At 40.4% G+C, this 7,434-nt stretch overlaps 1 non-coding gene across 1 annotated transcript; it reads left to right on the forward strand.

Moving 5' to 3' along the window:
* The first annotated feature begins 3,789 nt into the window (after positions 1-3,789).
* LOC115295042 lies at positions 3,790-3,895 on the forward strand. Its single transcript, XR_003910275.1, has one exon. It is a non-coding gene; the product is annotated as a U6 spliceosomal RNA (small nuclear RNA).
* The last annotated feature ends 3,539 nt before the right edge of the window (positions 3,896-7,434 follow it).

Raw genomic sequence — 7,434 nt, forward strand, 5'->3', positions numbered from 1 at the left:
GGAATTAAATTTTTTTTAATATTTATTTTTGAGAGAGACAGAGACAGAGACACAGAGAGAAATCAAGAGGGAGCAGGGGACAGGCAGAGAGAGGGAGACACAGAATCCGAAGCAGGCTCCTGGCTCTGAGCTGTCATTTTTAAGTTGTAGGATTCTCATGGGGGAAAAGTGATGTTCATTTATGACACTTAGGACACCTCACAGAAATCTGGTACAACAGACTTAAATGCCTGAATTACATGAAAGGACACTGCAACAACAAAGTTTAATTCAGGGTATTTAAAGCTCCTCCTACATACTACCATAAAATCATGAAAAAGTTTTAGACAGCTAACGATTATAGAGCGGGAAAACGTTCAGGCAATAGTGAGGGCCAGTAGTTACTAGATATCTAGTAGTAAGGGAAAAACCAACTGCCCAGTCTATATAAGAAACATCTATTACCTAAATCTTTACATTGATTTGGGTAAGTTAATACGCCTTTCACACTATGATTTGTTCCACAAATGACTTCCAGAATTCATGGCTCACCTCTAGTAAAAGTGGGATTTCTTGGGACATCATTTGTGTGCGAAGTTCAATCCTGTGTACCTTTTTCCTTAACCTCATTTTTCTTATTTCAAGTTAATCTATTTTTTAAATATTTTTTATTTATTTTTGAGAGACACAGAGAGACAGTGTGAGCAGGGGAGGGTCAGAGAGAGATGGAGATACAGAATCTGAATCTGGCTTCAGGCTCTGAGCTAGCTGTCAGCACAGAGTCCTACGCAGGGCTCGAACCCACGAGCTGTGAGATCATGACATGAGCTGAAGCCAGACGCTTAACCAACTGAGCCACCCAGGCGCCCCATGTTAATCTTATTTTTATGGAGTGTATGCATCCTATCACAATGGGAGCATACAGAAATACAGTACTTTTTATAACGATCGTATACCTGGGGGCCATAGTAAAGAAGATACTATAGGGGCGCCCAGGTGGCTCAGGTATTTGAACATCTGACTTTGGCTCAGGTCATGATCTCACAGTTCGTGGGTTCAAGCCCCACATCAAGCTCTGTGCTGACAGCTCAGAAACTGGAGCCTGCTTCAGATTCTGTTTCTCCCTTTCTCTCTGCCCCTTCTCTACTCATGGTCTGTCTCTCAAAAATAAATAAATGTTAAAAAAATTTAAAAAAAAACAAAGAAGATACTAGAGACAAATTTTTAGTAAATATTTTCTAACCAATCAATCCTCAAAAGCCAAATTATTTAATATTAGTGATGTAATAAGAAGGGAGAAGCAGGCTTGGAAAATGGCAGGAACTAAGACAGCTGTGAAGGACCAAGAGGCATCAGGCATTGAAATAATCTTTTTTTAAAGTCTATTTCATTTATTTTAAGCTTTTAGTATTTATTTAAGAGACAGAGAGAGTGCGAGTCAATGCATGCACAAGCAAGGGAGGGGCAAGGAGAGAGGAAGAAACAGAATCTGAAGTAGGCTCCAGCCTCTGAGCTGTTAGCACAGAGCTTGATGCAGGGCTCAACTCAAAAACCACACATCATGACCTAAGCTGAAGTCAGAGACTTAACCACCCCAGCCACCCACGTGTTCTATATGTTTATTTTGAGAGAGAGAAATCGTGCAAATATGAGTGTGTGAGAAGGAGAGAGGCGGAGGGGGGTGGGGGGAGAGAAAATCCCTAGCAAGCTCCACACTGTCAGCATAGAGCCTGACATGAGGCTCCATCCCAAGAACCGTAAGATCATGACCTGAGCCCATACCAAGAGTTGGGTGCTTAACCAACAGAGCTACCCAGGAGCTCCTGAAATGATCTTTCACCAAGAATAGTTTGGCCAGGCAAAGAGACATTGGACATGGTAGGGTGGCTCCAGGAGACCAGTGCTACTGGACACTGTCCCCCCTGGACACTGACACTACTGCTTGAGTAAATTCAAACCAGCCCTGTGCCTATCATTCACTCAAAACAGATTCCAGTTGGCTGACTAAGGCCATATATTCACTTTCCAGTTGCCTTAGGGGGGAGGCGTGGGGAGCCTTTGCCCTGAGACAAGACTCCTGCTGGTCAACACTGCTGCCGCCATGCTTTATTCTACTGGGCTGGTGCCAGTCCCACATGAGTCCGCAATTTGAATATTACCAAAGAATCCCAGCTCCCTCTTGCTGGATGCAGACTTCTGAATTCCATCAAGACTCACACAGGATGACATTCTCTCAAAGAGGAAGATACTAGGCAGCCAAAATGTTGATCAATAAAAATTCAGGCCAAGACTTGAATGAGATCAGCCAAAGAGTCTGCTAAGCTCCTATGTATCTAAGCAGGATGGACAATTATAAACATTGCTGAGGAAATATGATATAATTTGGGGAATAAGAAACACACCTCTCTCAAATAGAAATCAAGGAGTTGGAGGGCCTGTGGCTAAAGATCCAATCAAATACTTATTCACAGTAATCTCAAAGCTTTGACTAGGCCTTTGTGTATCTGAAGGAAAAGTCATTAAAGAGTAAGTGGCTTAGCAGTGGGGCCTTTCTTACACCAGACATGCCTTTAGTTTAACAACCCGAAAGGAAGGGAAGGGAGAAAGAAATAATGTTGCTCTCCATAATTATGTGAAGTACCAACTCCACTGTATAAAAAAATCACCTCCACTAAGTAGGAGTTCAGACCGCAGTGTCTCTGGGAATTCACTTTTGTCCTTGGAAGTTCCAGGTATGTGTATGTGTGTTGAGTTTAACAGCCCTAACAATGGCTGATGTAACAAGGGCAGAGGTATCTAGCAAAAGTATCCTGAAAAGTTCTCTTTTCTGTCTCTTATGGAGAGCTCTCTAGAAGACTTGTCATTTACCAAGGTATCTTCAACACATGTGCCCTTCACAAAAGGTTCCCAGGGGCGCCACTGGCAGAAGTTTTCAGGAAACAGAAATACCTGCAGTAACAACTGCTCTCATAGTGGGGCGCCTGGGTGGCTCAGTCAGTTAAGCATTGGGCTCCTGATTTGGGCTCAGGTCATAATCTCACAGCTCATGAGTTCAAACCCCGCATTGGGCTCTGTGATGACAGCACAGAGCCTGGTTGGGATTCTTGCTCTTCCTCTCTTGCTACCCATCCTCTGCTCACTCATGCTCTTTCTCTCTCTCTCTCTCTCAAACTAAATAAACTTTAAAAAGAAAAAGCCGGTAGGCAATTTCTCTAGCTGTGGTTCCCTGGCAGGGCCTACGGTAATGTTTACTGTGGACTCATCAAAACTCTTCAGAATTCCCTTTTCCTTTGCTTGCCTCTACTGAGCAGGCTGAAGAACCGACATAATCACTTTCCCACACTCCACCACAGCGAGGGGTGACCATGAATCACAGCCCTCACCCATAGGTGTATGCAGAGCCTGGGGGTGAATGAACATACCTTATCAAGTAAAATTTGTGCTCAATGATACAACCTTTCTCTCACCCATTTTCTTTGTTCCTGCCTGGAACAAGGACTTAATACCTTGAATTGTAGCAGGCATCTTACATCTTTGGGAACAAAAGTCCCAAGCTGTGGAAGACAGAGTAGGAAGTTAGAAGCCTAGGGATCTGATTGTACCAATGACCCACTCCTGGACTATTTACCCTCAGATGTCACCTTCCATGAAGCATATTGACCCTGACACGTTTAAGCTTCTGAGTCGGGGGCTTTGTTAATTGCAATGAAATGCAATCCTAACTGTGCAGTATCTCTAACATGGGTGATTCCAGTGACAGTCATGTCTCTAGCAAAGCTCAAAAGCACTGCCTTCAAAGATTCAATGATAGTGCTCGCTTCGGCAGCACATATACTAAAAATTGGAACGATACAGAGAAGATTAGCATGGCCCCTGCGCAAGGACGACACACAAAGATTCAATGATATTGGTCTTACCATGAGAATGATACTCTGACTGATGCATTTAACAAATGCTATTGGGTGAACTATAAAAAGCTTTCTTTTGGGACACCTGGGGGCTCACTTGTTTAAGGATCTGACTCTGGCTCAAGGTATGATCTTACGGCTCGTGGGTTCAAATCCCACACCAGGCTCTGGGCTGACAGCTCAGACCCTGGAGCCTGCTTCAGATTCTGTGTCTCCCTCTCTCTCTGATCCTCCCCTGCTCATGCTCACACTCCCTCTCTCCCTCTCTCTCTCAAAATTAACAAATATTTAAACAATTTTGTTAAATAATTTATTGTCAAGTTGGCTTATATACAGCATATCGAATGTGTTCTTGGGTTTGGAGGTAGATTCCCATGATTCATCAGTTACATACAACACCCAGAGCTCCTCCCAACAAGTGCCCTCCTCAGTGCCCATCACCCATTATCCCCATCAATCCTCCATTCCTTCTCTGTATTTTAGAGTCTCTAATGGTTTGCCTCCCTCCCTGTTTGTAACTTATTTTTTCCTTCCCTGCCCATATAGTCTGTTAAGTTTCTCATATTCCACATATGAGATAAAACATGTATCTGTCTTTTTCTAACTTGTTTCACTTAGAAAAAAATTTTTTAAGCATTCTTCTGTAATGTGGAAGTCATGTGCATGTCTATGCTTCTTTTGCTTCCTAACCATTGAAACTGGGGTTGTGATAGATTCCCAGGTTTCACTGCTGTCATTTTTATTGTTACCACTATTACTTGATTTTATTTGCCTTGTTTTGAGCTGCCCCCAACTATAAACTTGAAAACAAGGAGTAGGAAAAGAAATGAGATAATATTTTCTTTCATTCTTTTTATTTATACAAATTAGTTGTATTACATGAATTACACAATTATACAAAATACAGTGATAATAAATTTCGTTCCACTGATGGTAAACTTTTTTAATTTTTTTAATGTTTTATTTATTTTTGAGAGAATGAGAGTCATGGTGGGAGCAGGAGGAGGTCAGAGAGAGAAAGACACAGAATCTGAACACAGAGTCCAAGCTCTGAGCTGTCAGCACTGAGCCCTACGCGGGACTCAAACCCATGAACTGTGAGATCATGACCTGAGCTGAAGCCAGACATTCAACCAAGTGAGCCACCCAGGTGCCCCGATGGTGAAAAATTTCTAAATTGTTTCTTTCTTTTCAAATTATTTTTCTTCTTAAAGTGAATCATAGTCTTAGATTCCAACGCATTACTCTAAATCAATGAATTCATTCTTTTCACATTCTACCCTCTTAAAACCTCATTTTCTCCCTGAACTTGGTCAAAGTTATGATCAAAACGATTGCAGAAATCAGTTTTAACTAAAACAAACAAACAAATTTTTCCTCAATGGCAGAAAATGCAGAACATATAAATAAAGACTTGTCATTTGGGGGGGAAATGAATATATTTTAGAAACACATAAGTTTTTTAATTCCTATGCTTCCAGTTTTAGCTGAACAAAATGTTTTCCTTTATAACACCCTGTAGAGTTTTAATGCCTCCACCTGTGAAACATGCCTGTGGTGGCTTTTAAATGGGTAAAGTCTGTGGTCTCAGAACCACAAAAGGCTTCTGAGTGTCAGTCTCAAGACCTCAGGGCAGAATGGCTTCTCTGTTACTCAATACTGAGTAACGGTATACGGTGAGAAAACACTAAGGAAATTGTCCTTGGTTTTTGTCCTTATTCTTTAATGATGTGCTTATTATTTTAGAAAAGTTTGATTTCACAGAATGGCAGGCATTGACAGCTTGTTGGGTGCCTAAATTCATTACAACTTATAAACAAGCAAAGCCAGATCCAACATGGAGGGAGAGCAGCAGATATGTGTAATTGGCATAGAAGATGAACTCTCTTAGACATTCACTAAAAAGAAGAACGAAAGCCTCTCTTTGGAAGTTGAATTTGGCAGATACATCTGGTGACATTACAATCAACAAAGGCCCACTGTTAAGTATTAAATTTAAATAGGTCATCCTCTATTTTTATCTCCAGCACTGTTGATATATATAAACTCTTCATTGAATAGGGCCTTATTTGTTTCACTGAGGAAAAGAGAGAACATGAAATAAATTCCACTTTATTTTATGGTTTAGGATTAAAGTGGAAGGTCCAAAGTTGGTAAAATTAACTCACATTACTAATGTCTCTTTTATCTTCTAGAACACAGAGCTTCCTCATGCTTAGAACACATGGAGGCAACAGAGAAACATCTAGGCGGAAGACAGCATATGAATAGGACAGATGCCCCTGGTAGATGAAGTGCAACAAATACAGCTGAAACTCCTGGTTAGGAATTTATTCCCCAAAATAACTGACAATCAAATTCCAAAAATATATCCATTCTTAAATCTTCCAAGGTAGTTTACTTATAGGGATTCCATGAGAAAGAAATTAATTTTTCCAAGTCTAAAACAGTAATAAGAAATCTCCAAATGTAGTTGGTACTGACTTCCTAGCTTCTCTACATACTTAGTATCCATAATCAAAAAAAGCTTTAAAAAGGTTTATCATAAAAAAAAAGAGTATGTTCATAAGGACAAGAATGGTAGTAAAATAAGAAAATATCAAGAATAGAGGCCCAGAAGCAAAATTCCTGGATCTAAACTTAGCTGTAGTATAATGGTTCTAAACTATAGTCAAGATCAAAGCTTGAGCAACACATGAGAAGTTAATTAAAATGTAAATTTTCAGGCCCAACCCTAAACCTACTTAATTGAAAACTCTAGGGATGGTGACTAGCAATCTGTTTTAAGAAATTCTTTAGGTGATTCTGGTGCTCACTAGGGTTTAAGAAAGTACTCATCTAGTACTTATCAGCTTTATCATTTGACCATGAGAATAATTTGGTGCCTTGTTGTTCTTATTCACAAAACTGGGAGAGAAGGTGGTGGATAACACTCTCTCTTTCTCTTACAGTAAGTGGTCAATTAGTTTTAGCTCTAGATAAGTCACTATAGATTTAAAGATAATGCATTTTCATTTTAAACACTTATTTTTAAAAGAGCACACATGAGTAGGGGAAGGGAAGAGGGAGGGACACAGAGGACCCAAAGCAGGTGCTCCATGCTGACAGCAGTGAGCCCAATGTAGGGCTTGAACTCAAAAACTAGAAGATCATGACCTCAGCCAAAGGTGTACACTTAACTGACTGAAGCATCCTGGCGCTCCAAAAATAACAATGTTTTTAAGTGATTGCTTTGTATAGCTTGGTGTGATAACATATTCCTTTTCTGCAAAGTGATTTCACATACATTATGATATTTTACCCTCATTTGTGCCCCCCTGAGATGGAAGAGAAAAAAATTATAATCCTCTTTCCATTTATATCCAATAAATATTTATTAATTATCCAGGCACCATGTGCCCTTCTGGGTGCTGGTGGGTGGAACAGGATATAAACAAGATAAAGAAGGCCCTACTCTCCAAGAGCCGACACTCTGATTTGATTCAACTCAACCAATGAGACACAAAGTTCCTCATAGAATTTGTAACAGCTGTGAAAAGGCTTATTG

This window comes from Suricata suricatta, chromosome 6 (assembly GCF_006229205.1).
Source record: "Suricata suricatta isolate VVHF042 chromosome 6, meerkat_22Aug2017_6uvM2_HiC, whole genome shotgun sequence".
Classification (NCBI taxonomy): Eukaryota; Metazoa; Chordata; class Mammalia; order Carnivora; family Herpestidae; genus Suricata; species Suricata suricatta.